We start from the raw sequence: 15,762 nt of genomic DNA, 5'->3' as shown, positions 1-15,762 counted from the left end.
CACTTGAATGACAAATAAAAGCCAAAACAGGATCACAAAAATCATGACACATTTTGAGCTTACAGTTGACTTGGTTGTACAATGAACTCCATCCTCCTTGCAATACTGATGGTGTATCGCTGTGACTACATATTTAACTGCATTTGGAGATAAAATCCAAAGGCTAGGTTGGAGGCACTATCTGAATATGCAGCCTGAACTAAGTGTTTCTCCCATGCCCTGTGCAGACCCCTTCCCTCATCATCACGTGGCAGAGCCTACTTTGTGTATTTAGCCTTTGGTGGGGAGAAATCACATTTGTCTTGAATTTATGGCTAATCAGTTGTGCCTTCAAGTAAACGAGGAAACCAGATAAAAATTAAATGAAGAAAAGTGAATGCCACTCAAAAGAACCATGGCCCAACTGAGTATATGTGTGAATGTTTCAGCACTACATGCATATGTAATGTATTATCCATACTTCCACCTGTCCATCTATCCATTATCAATGCAACATCTATCCATTCATCTTCTCATTCCATCCATCTCTCTGTCCATCCATTCATTTGTCTATCATCCACCTGTCCATTCATCCATCCGTGAATACACCCATCTTTCATCCATCCATCCATCCATCCATCCAAGAAACAGTGACTGAGTTGAGTCTACTGGATACCAATCACCATGCTAGATTTTCACCATCTCCTCAAATTAAACTCTTAACTCATTTCCCGACTTCACTTTCCAGCTTGCTAGATCAGCAGGATTCTTTGTAAAACACTACCATACAAATGAACACTGATGGCCTGACTCTTCCATGGGCGTGAGCAGTCCATGATGTAGTCCACAGGTAGAAACTCCCTTTCCTGCCAGCATCCCACTTGAATGAACACACCATTATCATCATCCTTTGCCTGATTTTATTTGCCTGTGCTTATGGAATACACAAACTGTGCTTTTTATTAATTAGCCAGATGTAACACTTTTAGAAGGGATTCGTCACTACATCTAGTTTTACAGTCTTTTTAAGGCAAACCATCATCTTTCAAAAGCTGTTACTTTATGGTTTCATTAGTGCTGAGATGGATGGATATTACTTTTTGAGGAGGCCATTTGAAACACTTGCTCATGATTACATTCACAGTTCCATTTCTGTACTTAAAATTATTCTGATCCTCACTTTACAGTATTATTGCCTTCTTAATACCTTTGGAGTCACTTAAGACATTGTATGACTGGAGATGTTTAGGTAAAAGGAAGGAGGAAAAGATAAGTAAATACTAGTGGGCACAACTTGGAGAGCTCTGGCTTAAAAGCTGAAGTCTTGTCTTTGACTGTGACTGATCAGTTACTGTCCTGTCTGTGACACACTTGACTGTCACTTTGAAATGTGCCAGTCATGGGTTCACTGTTTCAAAGTGTGCTCCAAGTACAGACTTCACTCAGCTCCCATTCCGGCCCTTGGGAAGCTGGGGAGACAGCTCAGGATGCCAGGCCAATCGTCCCTCCACCGAAGAAACCAACACAAACAGCAGAAAACAACCAGATAGAAAGGACGCCTTTTGGTGTGGAGGCCAGGAACATTATTTTGCATCATGATGTGTTGGAAAGAGTCTGACAATTGGTGCCAGGGAACCTAAATTAAATTTGTAGTTTCACCTCTACCCTTGGCGTGACCTTGGACAAGCCACCTTACCTTTTGGGATCCTTAGTTTGCTTCTTAGCAAAACAAAGGTGATGATCCTCAGGGTGGGGGATGTAATGTGTACCTTGGCTGGGGGCAGGTCACATACACAGGGGAAGTGGGCTGGGTGGAGACTGCGGAACAAGAGATGTGCTCCACCGCTCCGGCCCCAGGCAGTTGTCACCAAGGGGAGTGAAAGCCCAGTGGGGCTAGATGTTCCATTTTGGCAAGACTCCTAATTTTTAATTGTTGGTAACTAATTACAAAATTGTAAACCCTGGAGAGAGAAGTGGAGGTAAAAGTCACCTAGGAGGACTATAGCCATGGGCTAACGATTTGGAATCTCTATGCGTCCTCCCAGCTCAAATATTTTGATTTGTAGGCATACACATTAATATTTTAGTGGTGATATTGTATTATTCTAAGTTTTTAATTTTTAAAATCCTCACCTGAGGATATGTTTTTATTGATTTTTAGAGCGAAAGGAAGGGAGGGAATGAGAGAAAGAGAAACATCAATGTGAGAGAAACATCAATGGGTCGCCTCCCATTCACACCCTGACTAGGGACAGAATCTGCAATCTAGATATGTACCCTGACTGGGACTCAAACCCGCAACCTTTTGGTGTATGGGACAACGCTTCAACCAACTGAGCCACCCGGCCAGGGCTATTTTATGTTTTAAAGACAGCATTTTATTTCTCTGCTTCAGTTTACCAGTCCACAACTGGCCGTGTTATTATTAGCATATGATTCAAGAAAATGATGACATTTCACTATTTATTAATGGTTAATCATCGTTGGAGATGTGGGTATGTCCTACCTCCTTCAGCTAGGGGGCCTCCTGCTGTCCAAAGCCTTACTTCACTTCTCTCCAGAAGATTCAAAGGGTAGACAGCTCCTTAAGGTTCTTAGTAACAACAGTGCCCTGGAAATCTGCTTCTTTGTAGAATTAATCAACCAACCACACATAACCACCCACTCATGTGGACACTTCAAGTTGATAGCTACATAAATATCTACTCAGCAAAGGGTGACTATGGGCTCTTTCATTGGTGGTGTGTGGGTGTGGACCTATGATGCTAACTCATGTTGATTTGGGGTATGGTAATACTTTATCTGGCCATTCAAAAATCCTATTTGAAATTGCCCTTTTTAAGACTTACAGAACCACGCCCCCCTCCTTGGCCCCTCCACTCTCACACCCCCATCTCCAGCAGCTACTGCACAGTGAGACAACCAGTATTTTCGCCTCTTAGGTGACCTGTAGGAGCCTTCGTTTTCCCTCATTCTGGGCTTTTCACCATCTCGTTTACAGGTAGCCTGAATTATTTTGAGCTGCGGCACATCTCTATTTATATCCTGCGTGTCAGACAGTTGGAGGAAAGTTCCCTTTCATGGCTCAAATCTTTCTGTGAATGAGAGAAATAGAGACCATGCTTCACACTCATGCAGTCTCCCTGTGTGACCCACACACTCACAACTCTTGTGCTCACATAACTGTCCCTGTATTTCAAGTAGGAGAGTTGCCAAAGGCAAATTTATTTCCTGGAATCTTGTGTGATCCACAGAGGGTGAATGAATCCCCGCTTGCTGAAGCTGTTGGTAACTGCTCTCACCCTCTTTCTCCTCATTCATAAATACTGAGATGTTCTTTGCTGGGTATTTGTGGGAGAGTTTAGGTAGTGAGGTTTCCTCCGTAAGCAATAGCTTTATGGGAGAGGTATGCGTGGGGAGAGAGGCAGCCTCAGGACGTTACTGCTCTTAGACTTCTGATTTTTGAAAAAGTGCAGGCATAGAGCCAAAGACACTGCATTGTTGCCACCATGGTTGTATACAGCTCCGGCGTGTGTGCCTGCCCTGTCTCCCCCAACTTGGGCAAATTCCTGGGACTGTGCACTGGGGATCTTCAAAGGGCTTTGCGAGTATTGATATTGCCCTTGTTCTCCTGACTTTCAGGTTGTGTTTACTTGGGTTTAAGGCCAATTGTGGTATGAGTTTCTTTATACTTTCCACCCTCGTGGCAAAATGCGGTGCCCTCACAAAGCTATAGTGCAGGGCCACTGTGAGCTTGCACGAGCTAACACTTTATTACCTAATGATCTAATATGCAACAAGGCAAAGAGCTGGTGCTCATCATCCTGACATCGGTGCCGGGAGAAGTGACTAAATTGCTTTATGTACCATTAGCGCTCGCAGCTGTAGTGAACTCACCGGCAGCGTTTATGCAAATGCCAGTGAAGACACTCTGGTGGCTTTGTCAGGAAGCCGTCTGACAAGCAGTTCAAATGCTCATTTTTTTAGGGGACTTAAAAATTTTGATGTGCATGTGTTTTTCTCACTTCCTCCTTTTTTTCTTCTCTCCACTCTCCCCCCGTTATGGACTATTTATTGGAGGACTTTCCTGATCACTGGGGAAGTCTGAGAGGGCAGGGAGCCACGCCCTGTCCCGAACTGGGGTTAAGGCCCCAGTCAGCTATTCTTCAGATTTAGGGATATTTATTATTGTTGTGTATTTGTACTATCTTCATATTTATTTTAAAAATAAGTAGAACTGTGATTAATCAAGAGTTTTTAGAAGATGAACATTTTAATGTTCATGAGTTCTGACCTGCGGCCCTACTTGGTTTCTTGGCTCAAATACAGATGCTTTAAAACACCCCTACGTTTTAAAAATGGAAAACGATGGATATTTAGCTTTTGTGGGCATCAGATACGAATGAATTGAATGTCCCTTCAAAGTAATTATACAGATTGAGATGTGAAGTATGTTTGTGCCAGGATCCCAAAATAAACAGAATCAAAACAAAAGTGGGGTTTGGTCAAACGGAAAGCACTTGTAGAAGAGAGTGGTGACACAGTCACTGGGCCTTCTCTGTGCTATGGTTATGGCATTAGAGAAATAGAATCCCATTTGCCCCACCACCAGTTAGCTCTGATCTTTCCACTGCAGTGTCCTCTCCCAGCTGTCCCTGACAACATGGTGTTATTCTTGCTCTTTAGCATTTGACCTTCTTTAATCCTTTTGCTCCAGACAGCAGCAGTGTTTGCTTCCGTTGTTTGCCCCTGGGTATCCAGTCCCATTGCCTCCCGGTGCCCAGCTGCACTTAAATTTGTTGTTTTATGGACATGGAGAAAGATGGGTCAGGCCTGGAGATTACCCCTTGGGAGACAGCATAGAGCTTCCGACAGAACAGAGAAGCCTCCTCTTCTCCCCTCTGTGTAACGAGGCCCTAAGAAGGAGCCAGTGAATCTCAGTTGGGTCTATTAGAAGTAGCATCCACCTGTCTGACTGGAGAGCTGGATTCTGGTCCTGACTCTGCCATTAACTACCTGGTGACTCTGGGAAGCCCATTTTGCTTCCGTGGCCTCAGTTTTGTATGTTTCCAATGAGACCTGGGTTGGGTCATCTTTAGACCTCCTTTTAGTATGCCCATTTTTGGGGTGTTCTGAACGGAAGCATTGACACTTTCCTAGTCTGACACCTATTTCAGGAGATGCCTTTGGAGAGACAGGACTTCAGGAGAACAGAGAAATCCCCTGGTTCTTTCTAGGTTAGCCCTTCCTTTGGGTCTTTAGCCAAAGAATAAGGTGTCAGCAACAGTGACCTTCAAATCATTCCTTCACCCATTCATTCACACTAAGCATCTACTACATGCCAGACACTAAGCTAGGTACAGTAGCCCAAGGCAGATACAGTCCCTGTCTCCACAGAATTTATGATGTAAATAGAGAAGAAAGACATTAAGCAAAACTTCTAGCTAACTCCTTAGAGTTGTGCATAAAAGAGGGCCCACAAGAGGAGTGAGGAAGAGTGAGGTGTCAGGGAAGCCTTTTTATGAGGAAATCACATTTATGTCCAAACCTAAGAGATGAAGAGGTCTTCACCAGGCAAAGGGGACAGAAACAAATTTCCAGGCAGAGAGAACAGCATATAAAAGGCTGTTTTGCTTAAGTGAGTTCAAGGCACCAAAAGAGACAGGGATGGCTCCTGTGCTCCAGGGCTGGCAGGAGAGGAGGCTGGGCTGGCTGCCGAGGGCCAGGTCACGCAGGCCTGGGATGCTCAGGCCCTGGTTGTGGCAGTTGTGAAATGGGGGTGGGGTGCGGGGTGTGTGTGTGTGGGGAGGCACCAACCAAGCAGGGCTTTGATGAACTCAGTTGTAATTACATGAACTGCTTCTGTGCCATGAGAGCCCAGGGCAAGATTGCTCTGAGTTGCTTATAACTTTGCCCTTCCCTGCCAGCCTCTGGAAGCTCACCAGGGAGCTGGCTGTGCCTTGAAGTCGTCCCCCTGATCACTTCTCATTCCGTCAACAGTGCATGTGTTCAAAATAAGAAGAAAGTCAAACATTTGAGGGTTCTTTTTCTAGATGGTTTTGGCTTATGAATTCACTATATTTTTTATAATTAGCTTAGAAAGAGTTTACCTATTGACTTCTTTTTGAACTTGTAGAGACCTTTTTTTTTTTTTTTTTTAAGGCTTGCTATTATTTGACCTAGTAAATGTAAATTACTTGCCTGATCCCAAAATTAAAATGGGATGAGTGGAAATAAACCAAACAACAAAGAGAGATGCACCCTCCCAAATTTCTCTCCTCTCCCACCATGGTCAGTGGCCGAGTCACAGCACATTCAAGCACAGAGGCCATGAAACAGATCTCCTAGAGCCCCAGAGAGGGGATGCAACCCGCTCAGGCTCACATAGCTACTTTCTGTCAAAAGCCGTTTAGTACTCTCTGCACTTGTCATGGTAAGTTGGCTAGCAAGTATGAATTTCAGGGGTTGCACAATTAAAAGGTCATTTGGTTACACAGGATGTTGGAGAACTGGGGGTCCACCCCTGATGCCTGTACAATCCAGGTTAGCTTAGGCTTGCAGGGACCTCTGGGATTCCAAGGATCATAGAAGGTTGTCTGTAAAATCTCTCCAGCCTCATGACAGAAACGTACCTTCAGATCACAGGGACAGAGGATGAGGGACCCAGAGCTTTACACTTAGAGTTTCAGTTAGAACTCGAGGCAGGCCCCCTTTGGCAAGAGCATTTTGGTGCAGGGTCCAAAGTTAAGTAGAAAAATAGAGCAGCAATTTTTTATTTTTGTTACCAAGGGTGGCATATTACATCTTATCAATTGATTTTCCTACTTGAGAAAGCAAGACAGATGCAAGAACAGCACACTAAGGTTAAGAATATCCAGATGTGTCGCAAAGCAGAGCATGACGGCCCCAGATTTTCAAGCATCAAATCAGGCCTTTTGCTTTGAGCGGTGGGGAACATGTCTTTTGTCTTCCCTCACGATAGAAAGGACTCGGCAAGAAGTCAAGATAATGAACAAGAATCTAAGTGAAGGCTGACTTTCAGTGTGTCCCCTGAGTAATCCATAAAGCAGGTAATGCCAGAAATCGCAACACTGAGAACTTGGTAGCCAGCAAGCTCTGTGTCAGGCAGATTAAAGAGTGCATGAGCCATGGGTCACTGAGAAGCAGGTAGTCCATGTTATCCTTGTTTGAATATGACACCACCAACAGCATTGGTGACAAAGGAGAAACAGTGCTCAGACTTTGCTGTCTGGCTTAATGATGATCAGGCCAGGTAGCAATATGTATTATTATTGCTATTATTGTTATTTTTGGACTAATATCAACTAACATTTATGGAGCATTTACTATGTGCAACGACAATACACACTTATTGAGCCCTTATAATGCTGGCACATAGGTGCTATAGACACCCCACTGTAAGATGAAGAAACTGTGGCTAAAGAGCATTTAGGCAACTTGCCCAGAGATGCACAGCACATAAACTGTAGATGTGGGGTCAAACCCAGGAACCTCTACCACTTGCTCTGAACATTATGCTTAAATTCTTTTAATCTCATCTCTCATGTTCCTTTTTTTTCCAATACAAGGAAGGCAATTTATGCTGGTATCTTAAATAGACCTTTCAAAAGTTATCCCAGAGCATGTCTTTTTATATTTTGATGGGCATGCTGTGTATGTTTATGTTTACCTTATAGTTCATTTTCCTTCAATAACCTGTTTTTCCTGTGGCTATACCACATTGTGCTAGTCAAATAAAGAAAATGCTGATTTTAGTTGATGACTGGCATGTTGTCTTTGGGGCTGGCAAGTTAACAAGGGGGCTGGTAATATTTTATTTATTTGCAAGGATCTTCTAACTCATCTCTGCAGAAATCATATGTTGACCATATGGGCTCTCTGGCATGTATGCAAGGCCGAGAAAAAGGAGATCACGAAAAAACTGTGAGATTGTGAGTTAGGTGTTAGGATACTAACCGTATCCTTGTTAAGGTACTGAGGGTTACTAAGCCTCACGCTCCAAATAACACGGGAAACTGGTACGGATTCTGGAAGGCTGTTTCCTTATATAAATTTCTCGACAGACCCATCAAATGTGGGAAACTTCCAGTATTTGATATTTTGTGTGATCTAATAAATGAATGAGCCACACCTAACTTCCTTTAATAAGTATGTGGGGGATGGTGTGGGGGAGGCAAGCAGTACTTTCTGCTTACATTTTGGACAGAAAATGGCAGACTTTTTATTTTCATTTTTAAAAAATATATATGTATTGATTTATTTCAGACAGGGAGAGGGAGAGAGAGATAAAAACATCCGTGATGAGAGAGAATCATTGACGGGCTGCCTCCTGCATGCCCGCTACTGGGAATTGAACCATGACCTCCTGGTTCACAGATGACATGCAACCACTGAGCTACACCTGCTGGGCAATTGCAGAATTTTTTAAAGGCTAATTTTTAATCTTATAGTTGATTACAAAACATCATAATTCCAGTTTTGATTATTTGCATAATTGATTGTTCTAAACCAAGGGCCTCATTCTACTTACTTGTCTGCGTATCTTCCCTCAGGAGAATTTTAGAGGATTCAGATGAGGCGAATATGCCAATGAAAGTTTCTCTGTGCTGCCACACACATTCTGAAGATAATATCTTTAGGGGGCAGTGTGGCCAGGAGCGGGTTTGAATCATATTTGACTGAACATTTTCAGTTATACATGCAGAAATAAATAAGAACAGAGCACTGCCACTACCTTGCTCGTGACCTTGAGTATGTACTTTGATTTCTTTGGGCCTCAGTTTCCTCATCTATTAAAGGGGTGCAGCCTTGATAGAACCCTTTAAGCTATGATGATCTGTTGTTTGAGCCCTGATGATTCTGTGAGAGGTCTATCTCTGGGGGTGCCATACACACTGCCTTGATGAATGACCACCAAGGTCATGGTCATTCCACAGGACAGATCTAAGGCCAACTTCCCTCCACCATGGGCATTTCTGCAGGAGGTTCACAGTGGGTTCCAGGAGGCCTAGAAAAGCCATAAAGTGTGGTTTACACAGCCACGTATGCCTTAGGTAGCTCTAATCTGATGTTCTTTTCTCTGAATTCCTTCAACTGAGATGGTATAGTGTTTAATCCACTCAGTGTTCAGTAGTGAACTTTAGACTAGGTTTCCCATGCAGTATATGAGATGGGGGGAAATGTTTTTAAAAAATTAAAAATATATACTAGTATTTATCTATTTGAATGCAAAAAAATAAATAAAAAATCACCAAAGCATTTTAAAGTCTCACAGCTATTATTGCTTAGGGCAAGACTGAATTTAAAGAGAAAGTATGTCAATATAAACAGAATTGCAACTAAATCATAAGTCATAATGTAAGTGGTACTGAGGTGCAGCAAAGCCAGGACTGAAGTATGGGAAACAGTTTTAGAGTTGTTAAGGGTGGGGAAGTAGTAATTCTTTACAGTTACCAGGAGATAGGACCCAGGGGAAAAATTTTTTTAAAGTCAAATATTGTTATTTAAAAATAATATTTTTAGCTCAGTTTATCATTAGAACAGACTTAATGTCCGCATAGGATTTAAAAAATCAAAATGTCTCCCACTCTGGCTGGTGTTCTCAGTAGTTAGAGCATTGTCCCGTGTCCTAAAGGGTGGGTTTGATTCTGGTCAGGGCACATACCCAGGTCTCGGGTTCGATCCCCCATAGGGGTGCTTGCAAGAGACACCTGATTGATGTTTCTCTTTCACATTGATGTTTCTCTCTCTCCCTCTCCCTTGCTCTCTCTGTAAAACAAACATGTCAAACTCAAAGGCTAACATGGGCCAGATAAACAAGGCATGTGGCCTGCTGGCCGCAAGTCATTGGAAAACATCCTTTGGTAAGGATTTTAAAAATGAAAACCCCAAACGTCTCCCAAGCTGTTAACACTGTATTTTTAAACAAGTAGTGTCTGCATGTTGAAGAGGAGAAATTAGTGTAGAAAGAGAGGATTTGAGTCAAGGACAGACTCAGCCGGGTCCACCCAGGCAGTGCATTATGGTAATATACATGGAACCAGCTGGACACTGAGCAGAGCTGACATTGTGTTGTCAGGGGCAGGATCGCCCATCAATTTCCGAGATAGGATTTGAGTTCAAATGACAGAAAGAGCAGCAACTGTGTTGAAACTGATGCATGGGGGAGGGGTGGGGCAGGCAGGAACCAGCCAGGCCTAAAGACAGGAAGCGCTGGTACCTCCGGAAGGGGGTGGCTCTGTTTTCTCATCTGGCTGCTACCCTTCCTTCTAACCTTAACATCTGTCAGCAAGATCCACCTGGGCCCTTGCATGATGAGAGCCTACTGTAGGGGGAACGCACTGGTGCTAATTTTAACCCCCAAGAGAATGGAGTGTCTGCAGCTGGAGTGAGGGCCAGGTCAGCCTAGGAAACTGGATTCCACAGAGTCAGTTGCTTATCCACCGAGGAAGCACAGTGAGGGTGTAGGGACAATTGTTAATAATCACCAGAAGACTTCTCAACGTTTAAGCTACTCTGTTTGGTTCCTCAGTATCTTACCAATTCTGATCATTCTTCTTTCATTCTTGTGCTTATTCACCCATTCCCTCATTCATCTATTTAACATATATTTATTGGCTGCCTGCTATATTAGACAATAGGGATGCAGAGGTGAACAGGCAGGGATAGCTGTTGACATTACGAGGCATATAGTCATGGGTGTGCATATCTGTGTGTTGATATTAAGCAAATAATTGCACACAGAATTATGTAAGTGTAATGATGGCAAGCATGATAAGGAGAAATATAGACTGCTAAGAGAGCTTTTTACAGGGGAACTCGGCCAAGTCTGAAGAACCGGGGACTCTTTTAAAATTTAAAATAAAAATGAATGCCATTCCGTCAAGCAAAGAGGAAAGAGCTTTCTAGGTGGAGGGGAAAGGATGTCCAAACTTCCATGTGGGGACAAAATATCAGAAGCTTGTGGAAGGGCTGTTTGGGAAGGTGTGCTGGGTCTGAGATCCATTTCTGAGAAAACAAATTTGGAGATTTCTCCTAGGTTGGTTTCTCTTTTACTTGGAGATCCGATTCAATGTATTTTCTTCATCACAGGATAACAGAACTCTTTGCCCAGGAAAATGCTAGCTTGAGACCAGTGTTTGCAGTGAAGATAATTCTGCTCTTATAAGAGCAGGCTTTGAGCATCTATTATTATCAGGTTCAGTGCTAAGCACTTGGTATCTTCTCTTTTAATGCTCTCAACCGCCATAGGAGGGCACTACTATTTTCTCCATTCAGCAATGAGGGAAACGGAGGCCATCCTTCAAAGAGCTGGTTGTGGCTCCTAGAAGAGTTCGGTTTTGCACCTGTAGCATTGGACCTCCAGGTAGCTGACACAAGGCGGTCATCACCACTGTTCTTTTCCACTGTTGAGTCAATGCTAATCACCTCACGTTATACTAGTGCTTCAGAGGTGGAGAGAAATTCTGCTATTTGATCACGTAATATAACTCCTGCTTCAATGGAAGCAAATCGACGACGTTACTCAAAGGCAAATTGAAAAGCCAGATCTGTGCTCAATCCCCAGGGAACACTAGTTGGCATATGCAGTGATATATGGGAAGGTGCTTTTCTGGGTTAAGATAAAAAATCCTGGTATCACGTCACGCTATCGGGCATCCCATCTCAGCCTCCCTGTGCCAGCCCTGCAACTTGAAATACTCAGTGGACAGAAATGAAACTTTATAGAAATTAGGTGATCATCATCCTTATCAGATGAATATGATGCCATCAGCATGACTTTCGCATCCTCAGAAAGAAAATAAAAAGAGAGATTTACCTGGAGAGGAGCAAGAGAAAGTCTGAGGCATGGATTGTAGGATTTTTCTGCCAGCCTACCTCTGGAAAGTTGGCGGGGAGATGACCTAGTAATTAAAATCCTGCTTAAACGTATGCTCGGTCATAACAGAGGCTAACAGACCTGGGAAACCAGATGGTAACCAGAGAAGGAAAAGTAAAACAAAAGTAACACTCACCAGCCCACAGAGCATAGAAATAGGTCTGAATTGGCCAAATACTTCTCTGACTACTAAGCATGAAAGCAGAACCCAAGTACTAATATATTTTTATTCCAACCTGTGAAATTAACAATATTGTATATGCGAACATATGCTCCCATGTTGCTGGCTTATTTAGTAGACAGTTGTAATCAACTGGACATCAGTTGTTCACACCCACATTCATCACCTGTAGTTCTGGGGAGACATGCAGCAAGAAAACATGGGCAACCGAGGCACAGGCAATGCCAGGTTTGGGGCCTCATCTCAACACATAACTTTCTTTAATCCTTACCCAAGAATATTTTTTTTCCCATTGATTTTTTAGAGAGAATGGAAGGGAGGGCAGACACAGAGAGACATCGGAGTGAGAGAGACACATCACTGGTTGCTTTCCACATGCACTCAGACCAGGGCTGGGGATGGAGCCTGCAACCTAGGTACATGCCCTTGACTGGAGTCGAACCCATGACCCTTCAGTCCACAGGCCAGCACTCTAACCACTGATCAAACCAGCCAGGGCCACATGGGTTTCTTTCATCAACTTTGGGCCAAAGTAATAAAAGTTTCAAGAGAAGAGTATATATAAAATACATACAAATAGCAGTAGACTTTAGATGTTATTTAAAAGACTGATTAAAATTAATGTGGTTGGTACAAATGGTGAACTTTATTTAATTCCTTATTCTTTGTCTACTTCTCTTTTGAGTACAGTTGGCAAGCCAATAATATGAGCACCTACTATGTGCTGGGCCTGAGGTAGATGCTTTTAGGGACATTATGTGTGGGGTGATGGGTGAGGGGAATGTGCCTCAGCAGTTCCAATGTATTTTATCATTTCTTTGTAGAAGAGAAAAGAGAATTTTTGTCATTCTTTGCTAAAATCTGGCTGAATCATCAAACCAGCTGTGTTCTTCCAGTAACTATTACATGCAACAAATCTATAAAGTTGTACCTCAGATTCCTCTACCTTTCAACTTTGGCAAAATCCTAGAAACTCTTCTTGATTTGGTTAGCTAAAGCCTGTGGAATCCAACTCTTGTTGTTGAAAATAAAATTAAAAAAAGAAAATGGATGGGGAAAATGTTAAGGTACTGTTTTATGATAACCTATTTAATCAGTAAACTTTTATTATGGTGTATATGTGCAAAATTATATAATGAACACATCACTGAGGTGGAAAATGTCCAGATTGAGAATGAAAGTTAAGGGGAACTACCCTATGCTTTAAAAATGTAAGTTCTCATAGTGCTGCTATCACTGGTATTAGATGTTCAAACTCTGTGCATTTAGCGGCCCAACTTGTAACAATAGAAAAGCTTCTCAGCCTGGAAGTCTGGCAGTGTTTTCAATGCTCCTGTGTTTAAGTTGGCACCTGCGGCATTATATGAGGATGCCATATTTTGAACGTGGAAATAGAAGAAGGTAGAGAGAGATTTTACTATAATTCATACATGGGGCTGAGTCTTAAGGGGAAAATAACTTTACTTGGAAACAGAGAAGTAATATTCTGTAAAGTTAATAAATATCCACCCTCTATCTTGGGAATAAGGAATTGCACAACCAAGATTTTATGGGACGTTGGCTGTGTTTATATGATTACAGTGAATATTTTAGCCAAACTGAGCAGAAATTTTAAATAAATACCACAATTTAAGGGTAGTTTGGGTGTTTTAAATATTTGACTTTGTCAACCAATATGGATTCTCAAAGTCTCAAGTTCAAATGAGTGTCTGAGATCAGTTACCTCATTTGTAAAGTAGAAATTTAGAATAACATCTGCTTACCTACAACTCAGGGTTGATATTAAGAATAATTGAGATAATGTATGAACAAGCCCTGTGAAAACTTAACATGCGAGTTAATTGCCAGGTATTGATTAAGTGCAGAGAGCTGTCTATCCAGTTTGTGAATGAATGAGGTCCCTGCCTGCAAGGGATGCATAGGGTTGATTGACACTAGGGTTGATTTACATAATACATACATGCCCAGCTACACACATACACACATACATATATCAAGATAAAAGTTTAAGGAAAAGTGCAGTAAGTGGCAGATGAATGGGAAAGACATGAAAAAGTTCCCTGAAGGGCTAGTGTAGATGGAGATGGAAAAAAATAGCCTCACACAGAAGACCAGTCTTCTTGGCAAATACTATTTGGGTGGAAGTGAGTGGTATAAACTTACTGAAAAAGAAATGGTAGGGATGTGCAAAGTATGTTTGGAGACAGTGAACATGGAGAGCCTGTCATTGAGTTCTTCATTTTCTTCTTCTCCGTCTTCCTCCTCCTTCTCCTGCAACTTCTGGTCTTCTTTCATGTTTTTATTCATTGCACACCCTGTACATGCAGATTAACTCATGTAAACCTCACAACCACCTCATGAGGTGCTTTCTCTCATAATTATTACTTCCAATTAAAGTGGTAGAAATGGAGGCTTAAGGAAAGTAACTTGCCCAAGTAATTTGCTAAGTGAGGAAGCTGGACGGCAAGCTGAGGCCTCCTGAATCCAGAGCTAGTGGCCTTAACTGCTGCCTAGTCCTGCCTGCAATTGGGGAGAGCTGAGGAATGAGGTTGGAAGGGAGAACTGGCCAGACTCAGGAGGTGGACTTGATGTGTAGGCTAATGGGAAACACCAGAAAGTTTTTGGTCAGGGCAGAAACATTTTGAATGCTGGCATCTGAGGGAGGAAGATTAATCTGGGTTTTGATATGTAGAGGGGACTTTTTGCATAATTAAATCCAATAGTAAAATGAATCACAAACAGGCAAGTGTGAGTGTTTGCTCTTTGGCATTCAGGTTGAACAGCCGAGACCCCACTGAGTAATTGCTGAGAAAGCTGAGTCAATCCTCATGAAGTTCAAATGGAAGTGGAATTCCCACTCTTCTTTGCAGCTCTGTCTGGATAAATTTGATGATACACATTCCGGTGCTGGTGACGTCACTGATCATCACCACGGAAACATCTGTGCTCTGACAAACACTGGAGTGCAGCGTCACTGAATGTGTCAGGGAGGAGAGGAAACTGGCTCAGGACGATAAGGCTCTCCAGAATAAAAGTTCACTCAACTACATTAGCAGTGGCAGCCTCGGGTCGTGGAGAGAAATATAAGTATTGCTTTTTAGAAAAGCACAAAGCAGGAGTCATGCATTGCTAAAGGTTGGGCAAGGTTGATTTCGAGATGCTATTCACATTCAAAACACAGTTTTCCTTAAAAAGTCACTATCTATGCTGTCTTGCATGATGACAATAGAAATCCTTCAGGAGCAGGGATCTCGTCTCCCAAGCTGCTCACAGAAAATCTCCTGCAGGGCAGAGGAAGGCTAGCGGGCACTGCTGTATGGTTCTGGGAGAGGCCTCGAACAATCAGAAGTAGAATTGACCGTGGTTGTGGTTTGTGTTTATTGTTTGATGAGTCAGTGGCAGTATTAGTTATGTAGTTGCAGAAATTAATAGCTAAACGATGGTTCTTGGCCCTGCATGGATTTATAGAAGTTGCACATGGGTGAGTCAGATCATAGACTGAATCCAGGGCTGAGGTATGTTTAAGTTTAATTTGTATGATGCTTAAAGAAATGATATATTTGTTGCTTTACAATGAAAAGTAATGAAATTTTATATGAAATTCTGGATTTGCAAATTATGTTTGTATTCAGAAGATCTAGTAGTGCTGGAATCACATTTTCAAATGACAACAATTAGATCAAACAGAGTTGTTGTGTCCCAA

The 15,762-nt window shown here is 42.4% G+C and overlaps 1 protein-coding gene across 2 annotated transcripts in view; it reads left to right on the top strand.

Annotated features, from left to right (window-relative positions):
* The window catches only part of EBF1 (early B-cell factor 1), a 392,963-nt gene that overhangs the window by 263,355 nt on the left and 113,846 nt on the right, over positions 1–15,762 (top strand). The gene's annotated exons all lie outside the window — the stretch shown is intronic.

The sequence above is a fragment of the Myotis davidii genome, unplaced genomic scaffold (genome assembly GCF_000327345.1).
Source record: "Myotis davidii unplaced genomic scaffold, ASM32734v1 scaffold18, whole genome shotgun sequence".
NCBI lineage: Eukaryota > Metazoa > Chordata > Mammalia > Chiroptera > Vespertilionidae > Myotis > Myotis davidii.
The sequence above is the reverse complement of the archived record's forward strand: the minus strand, read 5'-3'. Positions and strand labels throughout refer to the sequence as shown.